The following is a 15921-nucleotide window of genomic DNA, read 5'->3' as shown; positions in this document are numbered from 1 at the left end:
ATGCTATCCAAACCAGGGGCTTTGTTAGCTTTAAGATTTTTAATTTTCTCTTTTATTTCATTTAAAGATACTTATTTTCCAAGACTTATTCTAAATCTTCTGGAATGACCTTTATATTTAGAGTGGCTAATTCTTCATCAATAACTATTTCTGTTTAAGTTGCTATAATTATAATGTTTAGTATAATGAAACCTAAAAGCATATAGAATATCTGCTATGTCTGAAACTGATTTATTAATGCTTTCATGTAATAATTTTAAAATACTGTTTGATTTAGAATGTAGTTTGGCTCTTACTGATAAATTATGCATATGCTTGAGGGTGATAGCATAAGAAATTAATTTAATTTTTTCTAGTGATACATTTGCTTTATATAAAACTGTAACTATAAATTATATAATTCTAACTCCCACTCCTTTAGTTTATTTTTATACCATACCACAGTGCTACCAGAAAAATAAGCTTTTAAAGCATCCCAAACCATTATTGTGTTTGTTTCAGAATTATTATTTACCTCTAGAAAGAATTTTAACTCTGATAACAACCAAGGTTTAAAATCTTTAAGCTTGGTGATATAAGCAGGTATTCCAATTACAGGGGTAAATTTGGTGAAATCCATTTATATATCTAACATAAGGCAATCATGATCTGATAAAGGGCAAAAAAGAATAGTGAAAGATGAAAGTTAGTTTCAAATCATTGGAGACAAGTATTCTATCTAATCTAGTTTGAATTTTTAACCTGTGGTCAGTATGTGTGAAACAGAGTGATTTATTATTTTTAGAGTTAAATCTATCATATACATTATGAGAGATTATCCATTTTTTAAGACGTTTTGCAGTAGATGTTAGTCTGAGTGGATGATTATTCAGGGTGTCTAAACCATTTAATAATGAGTTGAAATCATTGATTTGTACTAGGCTAACTGCCCTTGGGGGGCATTTCTAGCCTAGCCAATTATCCCATGTGAGAATCAAACCCTGAACCTTGTGTTTGTAAGGTAAAGACCTTAACCGTTATGCCAACATCCCACCCAAAAAATCATTATGCATTGGCAGGGAATCGAACCCGGGCCTCCCGCGTGGCAGCCAAGAATTCTACCACTGAACCACCAATGCTTTACTAAACACCTTAAAATGAGATTTCCCTTTAAGGCATTAATAATAAAGTCAAGATGATGTTTAGCAGTTGACACTCCCAATCCTGGAAACCAGTAGAGATTAGCAACTGTCCAAATTCTATGACTAAATTTTATAATGATAATGGCTAATAATCCCTCAGGATCTTCGTACTATGTATAAAATTTGTGGATGAACAACATTATTCTTCCATAGCATCATCACACACCTCCTTTTAGATTTATATGAAACACAGGCTAATACTATATAATTGTTAGGTTTCCAAGCATCTTTCTCTGTGGACTTAAAGTGAGTTTCCTGTAAAAATAATACTTGTGATTTATTCAGTTTTAGATAGGTTTGACCTTTGGTTGGGTTATTAATGCCATTGATGTTAAGTGAAGCTAAAGATAAAAACATAATTGGTTATGAGCGCAAATTTAAAAATAGTCAGTGATTATTGATGTATAATCATAGAATACTTCTTGGTAGATTGAGACATCCAAACATCTACAAGTAAAAACAAGATATTTGTAAAAACATTGACTGTAGATATAATATTAGGCATACTATATTCAGGTCTGAATATAAAAAAAGAACAATAGGATAAACATCTTAAAATGCAAAATAACAAAAAATAATATTTCCTGAAACAAACATGGAATTAATAAAATTTCCAGTTTGAAAGATAAATGAAAATAAATCAAACTGCTTTCCCAAACCATCATAAGCATACCTAGTAGTAATGATGAGACTTATGCTATAAATATATATTTAATCTAAACAGTTTACACTGGAGTAGCTGTAGTACAAGTAAAATAGTAAAATCCCAAACTTCTGAAAAGATGTTAGATAATAACAGCATTAATTTTAAACCTCAAGGATTTAAAACTTTATAATATTAAATAATATTTATAAGGTTATGAAATAAAATATAAGTTATTTCAGGTGAACTCTATTAAATATAATAAATGAATATGTTTAAGAAGCATACACACAAATACATGCATTGTCAGGGCTAGAATCATAAGAAACAAAAAATGTTATTACACAAAGATAACTTCTGTGAAGCAAGTTCATTCTAAAAAAAAACTGACAGAATCTTTAAGACAAGCTTATATATACAAGCTAGTAAATTCTGAATACCAGATAAGGTCAGTATCTAATGTCTTAAACTAAATGAAGATTTGTATTTTAGAATCAAGATCAGATGTATAAAACAGATGAAGAAGGGAATTATATGCCCCCCCTTTTTTAAAAAAGACATTCTTAATGTCATGTAAACATATTAACATCTATACAAATAGTGTGACTACCAGTATGCATCTGTACTCTGACAAAAGCTTTCATGCCTAAGCAATATATATATACCAGCATGTATGGGAATATTTACACTCCATATGTGAAACTTTATTAAATAAACTAAGGCATTCAGATATACATGCATATCAATGTAAAACATATATAAGCATATGTACAGATGACTGTCCAAATACATCTATTAATCATTTCATTGTGATCCTGTTTATCTAAAGATCTATAAACAAGTGAAAATTGTATGTTAAAATAATGTCTAGTTTTTATATCACTCAATCTGTATTAAGACCACCTCTGGCACATTCAAAAAAGCATTTTAACATTGGAAAGCATTATGAAAAACATTTAAAAATGATAGCTGACTATCTATATTAACTAAGGCCCTTATTCTATCAACATTAATTAAAAGTACAATACATCTTAAGCATTTATAAATCACTATTTAGACTGTTAAAATAGCTATGAAATCAGTTTAAACAAGAAGAGAAATCTAACCTTACTAAAATAACCCATATCTGTACATTTTTACCTATAAGCAGGAATTTTAGAGTAAGGAGTGTGTCTCTAATACTGTCCCCTTCATTTCCTGTGAATAACAACAAAAAGGGATGGGCTAAAAGCTTCCTGAAATGCAGAGCAGAAACTGCATGATTTAAAATGTCTCGAACTATAACATTATTTTTAACAAACAACCGTTTAATGAAGTGAAAATAAAATAAAAAATGTTAAAAATGGAGCTGTGAATACTCACGGTCATTTCCCAACTATTTACAATTAAACTTTCAGTTCTAACATTGATAAAACATTTAACTAGGCTGTTTTACAGTAAATACATTAAAATACAGTTAAGTTCTTCTGTAAACATTGTAATAAGTTTAGCATGTGAATTACTAAAGATGTTCTCACTGATAGTTTAAATAAAGTTGCTTGTCATCTTTACTTTAAGCACACTAAATTCATTACCTAAATTAAAAGCAAGATTGTTTATCTGAAGACAGCAAAATATATTTAAACTTATTTAATCAGGTTTTTTAGAAAAAGCATTATGAGCTAACTTTCTGTGGTGTGTACTAGTTAATGTTTCAGAATTACATTCAGATACAGTGCAAATGCAGTATAATCAAATTAAGAAACCATTTACTGCTGAAAAGAGAACAAAAACATTAATTTACCAATAGATGCTTTGAGAGATTTACTTGTTTTAGCAGTTAAGTATCAGGCCAGGATTTAATAAACTCTATGTAGGACTAGTGTTATTCCTACATGGAGTGAATGGTGTCTGTGTCCGCATTTCCCTCTCCACAGCATACCTTGCATATTAATGAAGGAGCCGTGTACGTGGATACTGAATCTCAATGCTAGAGGGTGTGTTACAGTGCTCACAGAGTTGTAACATGATGCCTGCACTATCAAAGTGCCGTACAGCACTTTACAATCAAGAAAACTATCCACAGACACTGACATGATGAATGGCAACTGAATGTCATGCAGTAGGTGTGTGACAGGTACTGTAACACACCCAGTGCATTGTGAAAGTGCCATATGGCACTTTAAAATCAAGAAAGTGTCCTTGGACACTTAAATGATGAATGGGAAGTGATATTAAACAGAGGGTGTGCTACAGATACTATAACACACCCCCTGCATTGTGAAAGTGCTGTACGGTACTTTACAATAAAAAAATGTCCTTGGACACATACCTCTCAACATCTCAGAGCAAGAAAGCCAGACAAATCTAGAAATCTGGACAGAGCTGTCAGTAAAAGTGGGACAAAAGCCCAAAAATAGGGACAGTTTTTAAATATTGCTCTTACAAACTTAGAAAGTTGATGGAATACTTACAAACCTATAATGTTGATAGAATGACAGGTTTTGCATTAGCATGGGTTTTCTGAAGAGTATATCACCTAAAACCAAATGCCTATCATTATTAAATGTAGACAGTGTGTGAAAATCTGTACAGTTGAGAGGCTGACCTGCAAAAGAAGTAATTTCATGTACGGGGTGTGTTACAGTAGCCATAATCCACTCCCTGGATTGTGAAGGTGTTGTGTGGCAGTACAACAATAAAGAACGTTTCCTCAGACACTTATTTCATAATTGAAGTGTGATGTTTCACTTAAAATTAATGGCTTATTTTTTTTTAATTTCTTTTTATGTAAAGTTTAAACATAGCTGAGTGAGTTTGCGTGGTGTGGTGCTTTGCCCAGCAGTACTTAAACATAATGAAGAGCTATATAGAAATGTATAGATTAAATCTTTATAGCTAAGTGGTTAGAGTCACAGCTTCATGTGCAATAGGTGCACAGTTTGAATACCAAGACAGGTTATTCAGCTTTTATATGGAAAAGCATTTTATATTATTTTTTTTATTTTATTTAATGATGTAGTGATTAATATTTGTTAACCAGGGTAGTGTAGCTGGTCCAAAATCCCAGTGTCAGCGGAAATATGAGGTGAAACCCCCATGTAAACACAAGTCTCCCATACAGTACAATTACACCCCCCAAGGTAATGTAATGAAAGCACATAGGGGGAGGTCATGTAAAGTAAAATATATACACTTAATAATAATGTATCTAATAAGTAATTAATATTCAGTTCTGACTTTTTTTCAAATGAAAACTTTTGTTTGCCCTTAGCTCCATTTTGCTAAGCACTGCTAAGCCAAACTAAGCAATGGTCAAATAAGACCTGCCTGAGCTATATTTAACATTGCTTAGTTCAGCTTAGCTAGTTTAACCATTGCTAAGCAGTCCCATTCTAAGCACTCTTCAGCTCAGTTGTGCAGATTTGTGCACTGCTAAGCATTTGCCACTTTATGCACTGCAAAACTCAGCTTAGCGGGTTTGCGCACTGCTGAGCTTTGCTCAGCATTTTTGAAAATGGTCCAAAGGCAGTAAAGGGTAGGAAAATGGCCTTATATAAGCTACACAGGTGGGAATACAGCCAGAACCTGTTAGAGTTGATTCCTGTAGGAACTATGGCAGGTGCAGGTGAAGGAGCGTACTTTCGGGTGCAGCGCTGGGGCAAGCTTGAGTCCAGGGTCATGGCTGGACTCCTCGTGAAGAACCATGATGACAGACCACTGTAGTGCCAGTATCAAGGCTCAGAATACAAGTCTGAAATCTGGGACAGTCTGGCCTGTGAGCTCATCAGTGCCAATGGCATCCTCTGAACTGGTGAGCAGGTCCATCATCATTATGACGACCTGAAATGGACAAAGGGGGTGCTCTTGGTCCAATGGATCCAAGATGCTTGGGTCCAGAGTGACCCAGAAGATTGTAAGTATTGAAACCGTTCCTTTATCAAATTGTAGTAGGAATATCTGATAGACAGGTATGCATAATGGTGTGTCTTCCCCCCACAGCTGCAGAGGAGATGGCTTGTAACATTGAGGTCCACGCTGGACGTCTGGTGAGACTGCACTGACAGTGTGGTGAATACAGATCTAACTTGTAAGATATAGTACAATAAATAAGAAGGTGTAATTGTTCACTGCCATGGGGTACAGTGTGTTCTGAGTGCACCGAATAACTGTGTTGTTAGACTAACATTCATATAACTGAGTAATGCCAGGTACTGTGTAATACAGATAAAGGCAGCAAATAAGCTACTATTGATGAATGAAAGCCAATGTTGTACTAATACTATGTAGGAATGAACCTTGGAATAAAGTGGACTGTGAGTGCTATTGTGAAGGTAATAAATTATATTCATTCATCATCTACAGGATTTGTAGTACTACTGAATTTAGAATCTTGACTGTAATAAACCACTGTGTCATGTTATCCATAATAAAACTTTATACCACAAGCTATTGTGTTTAATCTGGTCTGCTGATGAAGAAATACAAGTGTACAGGTGCTTCACAGCAAATATGGCTATGACAGCATGAATTCACCGAGGTTTGTCTGATAACCATCTGTTATGTAAAACTGTAGATTGTGGAGCTGTAATTCAAGATACAATGAAATGTGAAATATGCTCTGCACTAAGATCTGAACCTTGAATAGTAATGTGTAATGTATTATAGTGTGTTCCCAGCATCATTGCCTTGCATTAACCTTTGCATTTAAACTATATATTGTCCTGAATGTGGGTATGCTGATGCAGGCAAGTATGAGACTGTAATAGCTGGAGACTGCAAATATATGATGTGCAAATGTATACGAGTCATGTATTCAGCTCAGCACCCTGGTATGGTCTGTACACATCACACATATTCACATCTAGTAGGAGTTAAATGTGTACACCTGCTTTTAATGTATTAATACACACTACACTATCTGTCATGTATGAATCTCAGGCATGTATGTTCAGCTATCACTGCAGTCTTCTGTGACACTCCACTTAGATTACAAGATCAGATTGTGTAACCAAGTGAGTATTACACACAAATCAGTCAAGCAACAGACAGCCATTCCCCAGTAGCTCAGTGTGATAAGAAATAGATATGTTGTTCATTTTTGCACACACAGACCATGGTTTGAATCTAGAGACTGGTATTAAGATATGTTTATAGTTACACATAAGTAATCCTGCATATTTTTACACACAGTCAGGTAGTGTTAACAGATATAACCTCCACAGGGCTTACAGGGAAATAAATGTTTGTAGTAGCTGTATGAAGGGTATACTAATAAACTGTGTACAAATGTTCCAGTGTTCAACCCAATGCCTGGAAATGACAGCAGGATAGGTATATACACCATGCACTCTTCCCAATACATGTCTGTCAAGTGTCACGCTGTCACGGCTAGTGATCACTGGTTGCCAATAACCTTGGACACAGATATGAATCCAGTTGAAGTATGCCAGTAGCACACTCACACAACATCAGTGCAGGGTACACTTTGTTAGTCATATATGTAACCCTGACATGTACGAGTCTCCTCTAGTCATGTACCCAGAATTGTCACAGTTTGCCCCATACCATTTCAGGTTGACAGCTTAACAGGTATGTACGTGCTACAGAAGCTATAGGACACACGTAGATGTAAAGTGAGGGCAGACCTGTAGAGTATTGAGCAGTACTGTTGTTGAAAATTTAGCTTATGCATTTGTTAATGGACTGTTTTTCTCTCCCCCACCCCTTATCTGCATCACTAAATATTATTCATTTACTACAGGTATGTTGTTCTCAAAACCTAATGTTGGGACTTGTGTTCTATTATTATTGATATAGTTCAATGGTTGCATACCAACATGCCTGGTTCAAATTCCAGTGTTGTTGGCCTGCTGCCATAACTGCTACTGGCATGCTGTTACAATATTAATTGTTAATCCATTTATGCATGTGTTCTGTTTGCTATGCAATTTTTTCAATTCTATTGTTCTGGGTTAATTGGAACACCCATGCATGCTGTTATAACTAATGTTGAAATGTTTTGTTCATGACTAACAAATACAGTTTGTCAAACCTCAACACCGCAGAATGTTTTGGAAGGCAGATCCCAGTGGATCCGCCTGTCCCCCCTCATTTGGCTGCAAGCACTGGGCCCCAGCATGTCTGGGACCCAACCTCGGGCCACCTCCTCCCTGGTCCTGCACCACCCTTGGGTGGAACCACCTCAGGGGAGAGGGGTCATCCTCCCCTTTGGTGTAGGCATGGAGAGGACCCTGTTACCAGACACCAGTTCCAAAGTATTGTGCACAGGGCCATCCAGCATTATTTGGATGATAGCCTGTGCAAGATATAGGGCCGACTGACACACCTCAAGGAGCAGGCTGGCCTGGGCATCTAGACTCCAGCACAGCCATCGTTGGGGCCATGAAAGGGCTCTGACGACTGCCCATGGGTGGGGACCTCAGTCCCACTGTTGCCATCTGGGGGCACATGGTCCTCTGATTCCCAACCAATCTCCCTGTCCAAGGTATTTACCCCCCTCATGTGTCATACACTGCCCCTGTCTGCTGTCTTGTCTGTTTGCAAAAACAACCTCTTCTACCCAACTTACCTCCCCAAATGTACCTGCAATCTTTCCCCAACATCCCACTCTCACCTTATAAAAAAGGGGGGGGCATCTGTCCCCGCAACAAATGTTGTCCCATACATAACTCTCCATTTTGCCCCCACATACACTGATGTTAATCACTCTAGCCTTGAATTACTCTACAAATATATGTCGACCACACCCCTCCCTGTGGGGTGTGAAGCTCAAAATTCCAAATTGTTCACATCATTCACAGATGTTGCTGCAGAAGAAATGGAGAGCTATGTCCTTTCCTACACCCATCCTGCATATCCCTAGCTGCCTTTCCTAATGTTTTTCCCCCTGCTAGCCCCCATTTCAGCACTTTCCTATTACCAGTTTTTCTTTTCTTTTTTTGAAAATAGCATGGGTTTAAGCAGGAATAAGCAGCGCTAAGCAAAGCTAAGCAGGACAAAGTGCCACTTGGCATCACTTAGCATCATGCAAACCCACTCAAACCTGCTTAAAAACCACTTTACTCACTCTCTCTCATTCAGCCACTGTTCTGCCCAGCAACAAAATAATAAGCCCTGACTGGTCTCAAACCAAAGACCCTGTGCACTACAATCAGAGGAATGTACCACTACACCAAACCAGGTGTGGGAATTAGTAATGTTTTTGTAAAGATATACATTACAGTCATTTTACATTACAGAAAAAAAATAGCACTGCCAGGTCTCAGACCCAGGTCCCTGTGCTCTAGAGTCAGAGCAATATACCACTATGTCAAATCAGCTATGGGAATTAGGAATGCTTTTTCAAAGATATCATGCATTAGAGTCATTTAACATTAAAAATATCACAGCCGATTCTCAAATCCAGGACCTTATGTACTAGAGTCAGAGCAATGCACAACTAAGCCAAACCAGCTCTAGAGAATGACTAGCTATTTGCACTATAGTGCTATGTAGTTATCACATGTGCCATGGAACTTATAGGGCTGAAGAGTATCCAAAGGTACTTATAAGGTGAATGACATCAGCAGGCCTTGTAAAGTAGGGCACTGGGAAGTGTACTGGGTGGGAAAGGCATCAAAATACTTTAACCTACAAATACACACACACACACACACACACACACACACACACACACACACACACACACACACACACACACATGGGTGATGTCAGATTACAACCTCTATCTCACTACTATTACACAATGGAGCTCACCTTCATACTGGCACATGCCACTGGTTACAACTGGTGTGCCACTGTCTGCAGCAGGACATCACTCTATGTCTTTCAGGGTCTCTCTCTCTCTCTCTCTCTCTCTCTCTCTCTGTGACTGTCTGTGTCTCCCACTCTCTATCACTTGTCACTGTCTATCTCTCTATGCCCCTGTTTCTGCCTGTGTATGATTGATATATTTGTATATGTTGCCCATATATATGTATATGTATCACACTCAGCAGATACAGCTATATCACATATGGGCCACCTGCAGATAGCTGTGGGTAATCTTGTGTGATGGGGGTGGGGAGAGATAGTTAAGGTGTATGTTGCTGTCTGTGTGCAAAGACATATATGCACAATATAGTTGTCCGATGTGGGTTTAGACATGGGCCGTAAATCTCTAAGTGTAGGAGCATTCTCAGTATGACCTTTTATAGCAAGCGTGGGAGTCCATTCCTGAGATAGCTGTACTCTGGTACAAGTTTTGTGTGCTACAGCTGATTGGCTGATGAAGCTGTGTAAACAGTCCAGCACCTCAGTGATGTACTGGCTGGACATCTCCTGGTTGTGTGGTATCCTTACTGACTGAAAAGTCATATCCTGGTGTGGGTACAGAGTGCAATGGACTGAGCAGAGGTTTCCATAAGTTGTGTGGCATATTCTACATAGCACTGTGATTTCCTGGTATGTCAGTGGCAGAGCAGTATAGAGTAGTGTGGTGAACCTCTGACAGACATTTGTTTAGAGGTTCATAGGTAGTTAGGAGGTTACTAAGCTATTGGCCCTGAGGCCCTTATAACCTTATCAGACAAGAGTGTAGCCCATGTTTAGACATATCAGCACCCAGAGCACTTGTCCAGCAGGGACACAGGTAAAATTCCAGCCGTGTATTTTCTGTTTCCCATCCAGATATCCAGGGAGTACTTCAAAAGGGCTATTGAGGTACTCTGATTGATGTGGACAGGGAGTATATTCCACAGATGGGGGAGCCTGTGGGACACATATCTGTCATGCCAACAAGTCCCATTGATATCACAGACAAGGTTTATGCTGTGCACAGGCTGCTTGAGTAGAGTTTGACTTCCAGATATGCAGCAGTCCCATCAAGGCAGGGTCTGGATTGCTTTGTAAGCCAGACAGAGGTCAACTCTGAGGAGTCTGTATGAAAATGAGTAGAGGGACAGTGCTTTTAGCTTATCTGTGTAGGGTAGGTGTTTGAGGCCATAGATTCTCCAGGCGAGGAACCTCTGTGGCCTCTCCAGCTGCTGCATGTGCTTTGTGAGGTACATGCCGAAGGGGCCATTGTACTTAATCATTGGCCTTATAAGGGGAGAATACGTGGATCTTATGACCTCTTTATCCCTGGATGAGATACCCTAACTTATGAGGTGGGCCATGTAGAAAGTTTTCTGTACAATGGAAGCAAAATGGTGGTCAGAAGTCAGGTTGCTATCAAGCTGGGTGGCCAAATCCCTCACTACAGATTGTGTATGCAGGACATTGTTGTTAATGTGATAATATGTGGGGACATCACTCTCCTCAAAGGGGATGATGATGATGCATTTTCTGGCATTCAGCTTAAGGCCATGTTTCTGGCACCAGTCATTTGTTTAGTTAATACCCTCTTGGAGGGCATCCACATCACTTGGTGAATTGATGACTATTCCCAGCTTGCAGTCCTCTGCAAATTTGGTCAGCCATAGGCCACTGGTTTTGGCCTGCACCTCAGATAAGTTTATCCCATATAACAGAGGCTCCAGGACCAATCCCTGGAGTATGTCACTATTTACGAGTCTACTGATTGAGTTGGCTACCTCTATTATGATTAGGTGAGTTTTATCAGTGGGCCAGTTTGCTACATATCTGGTAACATATGGACTGATGCCTTGTTGACAGAGTTTACTATGGCCAAGTGGGGAATAGTGTCAAAGGTTTGGCCAAGTCAAAGTGGGTGTTGTGCACTGTCTTTCCCTTATCCATGGCTTTGGTGGCTGTCTCAAAGAAGTCAACCAGATTTAACAGATGTACCTCCCCTTGACAAGGGCAAACTGTGTAGGGTTGAGTATTTGGAGTTTGCCAATGTCAATGTTGATGAGGTCCATGATAATCCATTGCATGGCCTTGCAGATCAGGCTAGTTAGGCTGATGGGTCTATAATTTCTTGGATCGGTGGATGCTCCAACTTTGTGTAAAGGGATGACAGTGGCTGTCCTCCACTTGGCTGGGACAAGGCTGATACTCAGGCTTTGGTTGACTAGGGTGCCTAATGGTGCTGTAAGTTCATGCCTGAGTTCATGTAGGATGCAGCCTAGGATGTTGTCAGGTCCCATGGAGGCTGTCTTTTTTGCCTTTGAGAGGACATTGGTGACTTCTTCCCAAGAGATAAGGGGTGGGGGCAGGTACTGGGGATGTCCTGATTTACTGATGGGGTGGACGGAGGGGAGATGTTTCCATTGAATCTGTCAGCCAGTAGATTGGCTATATCTACAGCATTTGTGTATATGGTTTCCTTGACCACCAGTTCTGAACAGATGTGAGAGCTTCCTTTGAGACTGCAGACATATGTGAAGAAGGCCTTATGATTGTCTCTAGAAGATGTGGGCAATTTGGACTCGAAGTTGCCTTTAGAGGATTTCACTGGTGCTCTTATTTGCTTGTTCATGCTAAGGAAAGATTGCTTCTGATTGGGCACCTGCTCCTTCTTGATCCTGGACAGCAATGTTTTCCTTTTGTTATATAGTTTCTTTCTTGCAGATGTCCACCAGATAGGTGTGCTCTTCCTTGCAGAGGATGATGTCGTCCTGTCAGGTATTCCTGATTCCATGCATCTATATATATGCTCATATAGTACTTCAGTGTACATTTGGACATTGGTGCCTCTTCCTACAGTAGGGGAATGGGGCTGTGCAGCTGTTTACACCATCCCTCAGGTGGTTGTAATAAGCTTTCGAGAATTTTTCTTTTTACCATAGGTAGAGGAGGGTCAGAGGAGAAGGTGATATCGAAAGTGACCTCTTTTTTGTTGGATATTGCCAGAGAGGATGATACCATAGGGGTGCTGCAGTGGTTAATCATGTTGGTTACTACCAAGTCTAAGATATGTATCACATCTTGTGGGGGTATCAAGTAGCTGTCCCAAGGCATTTGCATTGATAAACTGGGGGAATCTCTGTGGATTTCTGTTCTGGCATGAGTAGTTTTTCCAATCCATGGTTGGGTAATTAAAGTCAGCCAGGATCAGGGTAAAGGGTTGAATCTTGATAGATTTGTTTTTGTAGAGGTACAGACAGGCGGAGTGGGCATCCTGAGTCAAATATGTGGGCCTGTAGCTGTCTATAATTTGAATACAGGTCTTGTCAATGGTTAACTGCACCTGGAGTGTCTCATGTGTGTCAGACAGTTTGACCAGCCTGGAGGTGTGCGTCTATTTAATATATATTTATACTCTGCCTCCTTTGGCTTTGCTGGCCATATTTTGGAGTTTGACTGTGTGATAGGATGAGTGACCAGGTAAAGACGGGTTGCACTCCACAGCTCTGACCCAGGTTTCTGTGACTGCACAAATGTCAGCATCTTCCAGGGTTAAGAATGCTTGCAATGAGTGCAGTTTCCTAACACTTAGCAGCATGACCTTTCATTTATATATTATTGAGAGTTTTATGTTGGTAGTATTAACCTCATGCCTTTCCCTAAAAAAGGCACTATGGGGGAGGCAAGGGCCTTTGCCAGAAGCCTAAAGTGAGACAGATGCAGGCCATCTCTAGCAAAGCAGCATGGTCTGTCGATCATATTTTTCCAGGCTGTCAGGCACTGGATCCCCCTGGGATGACACCAGAAAGTAAGCCAATTGTTAATGGCAATCATTTTCTGTTTGTATTGAGGCATCATTCTGGGTGACGGTAGAATGCTGCTTAAGCCTAGGGACATATCTGCATGGGACTCATATTCAGCAAGTTCAATCATGTCTGTCTTCCTATAGTCCAGGGAGAAATATCTGAAGTCGTTCACACCGACATGGACTAGAACAGAGTCATAACAGTACCTGTTGTGGACAGACTTGAGTGCATGTGTGATATGGTGGATTCTGGCACCTGACAAACAACTAACGTGACTTTCTCTTTATCCAGCCTGGTAAGAGGCACATCTGTATGTCTCACAATGGAGTCTCCTATGAGTAATATGCTGGGTTTATGGTTAGGTTTAGTGGTTGCGAGACATTGGTGTGTAGACTATGCATGGTATGTGGTGTGGAGGTTTGTGGATTTCTTATGTGTTTTTGCCTCTGATGTTCCTTTGGGTTTGTTTTTGTTGAGAACCTCCACATATGTGAGTGTGTTTGTGTAGTTGGGGGTGATTTTTACTGACTCAAGTACACTGCAGTGAACCTATGTTATTGCAAAATTTGTTCTGGTGTGCATATTCTCCATTTGTCTAGCCACTGGTTCCCCTTCCCCCTATATGTGTCTCTTTGTCCTTCTGTAGTCCAGTCACAGGCTTTGTTGACAGTTGCTGCTGCTGCTATATATTTGTATTTCTGGCGTGAGTGGAGTAGAAGTTGTAACATCATGCACAGGGTTATGGACTTCACACCTGTGAGTGTGCCTGTTTAGCAGGTTGTCCATCATTGCACCCCTGCATCTGCTGTGGTCCTCAGACAATTTGTGTTGCAATGTTATTATAAGGATACATGTTGGTCATAGCTGGCAAGCCATTACAGACTGACATCTGGACACTTCCATATAGGACAGTCAGACACAGGCCCACACACGGGGACAGGATGTTAATATTGCTCTGCCAAACATAGACAGTTGGGAGACCAGTTTGGTATTAGCTTGCTTTTTCCTTTATGAATGATGTCTGCTTCTCCACTGTCTGCCATTGATATTTTCACATCAACCTTTATTGTTTTGCAAATAGTTTGGCAGGAAAATGCAATGTTATGACAAGCAGAACAGATATATGAAGCATTCTTGTGGTCCTTCTGTACACCCTGTCATTCCAGGGATATGGATGGTGTCCAGTGGCTTATTGTCAGTACTGACACATTAAGGTGGCAGCCATTTATAACCTGGCAGTACACTGACTTTCAAGAACCTGCTGTCCTACTAGGCACTCTGTAGTTTACTCTGAGCTGTGTAATATCCATATCTGTGGCCGCCTGTCTCTGAATTGTACAGCTTTCCTGCAGTAATGGATATTGACTTCTGGACAGTGTGTACAACTCCTACCACAGGTGTAGCTGACATGCAAAATACTTGGCACAGGAAGTCTTGAAACATAGACCCTGTCAACCACAGTAGTGTACTTAGACCACTAAGCCACAACAGCCAACAGTAAGTGCTGCCTACTTCCCGACAGTATTAACTACGCATATACATAGCTCATTGACTCCTGCATATTGTGGGCATGCAACAAGTTATCAGGTTGATTGGGACAGACCTGGGAATATGTCCTCTGCTGCTATTACCCCACAAACATAAATGTTACTGCATTTCTATGGGAACACGGGCATGTTGGGGGCGGGGGGCATACCTCTCAACTGTACACATTTGCACAGACTGTCCAGATGTTTGCTTTACATTTTGGTTCCATTTAGCCTAGTATTGTGCTTGTCTTGGAGAATACTGGCATATCACTAAAGACTGAAAGTTAGAAAGTAATGACAGACATTTGAGTTTCAGACTTCTTAACCTTCACTGACATAATGCAACTGCAAGACCTGCTGTGATATCACTGTGTAAGTCTGTAAGAGGGATATTTCATCATTGTCCCTATTTGTGGGCCTTTGCCACACATTTCTTTATGGCTTTGTACAGCTGACTTGCTGGGAGAGGTTGAGAGGTGTGTATGGGATTCCAACACTGACATCCATGCATGTGACCTATGACCCCACAGTTTGTTAGTCCCCCACATATACTGCAGTGAGTTTTGTCACCTAGGGGACTACTGCATATTCTGGGGAAGGCAGTATTTGGTGTACATTTCCTGTTGTCCCATATAACTGTCAGTTGTCTGCTCCCATCCCGATAGGCTACCCCATTCCCCTTGCATACATGTAGCGATACCATAGATATGCTACCACAACATGCTACTCCATTTATTTGTTGTTATGTAGTGATATCATAGATATGCTACCACAATGTGCTACTCCATTTATTTGTTGTTAAGAAGAGTGACCAGCATCCCCCACTAGATGGCTGTATGGGATGTCCCCCCTGGCAAATGCCTGGTACAGCTGTGATGCACGCCAGATGTGGGAGTTGTGATACCTGCCAGGGCTGCCAACACACATATTCATGATAATCCCCTGGGCATTGCACACAACCTGGCAGTTGA

At 40.0% G+C, this 15921-nt stretch overlaps 1 non-coding gene across 1 annotated transcript; it reads right to left on the bottom strand.

The window, feature by feature from the left end:
- Positions 1–1047: 1047 nt before the first annotated feature.
- TRNAG-GCC lies at positions 1048–1118 on the bottom strand. Its single transcript has one exon. It is a non-coding gene; the product is annotated as a tRNA-Gly (tRNA).
- Positions 1119–15921: the final 14803 nt, after the last annotated feature.

This window comes from Protopterus annectens, chromosome 2.part1, assembly GCF_019279795.1.
Source record: "Protopterus annectens isolate FY-2018-M chromosome 2.part1, PAN1.0, whole genome shotgun sequence".
NCBI classification, from domain to species: Eukaryota; Metazoa; Chordata; order Ceratodontiformes; family Protopteridae; genus Protopterus; species Protopterus annectens.
This window is presented reverse-complemented; position numbering and strand designations above follow the sequence as displayed.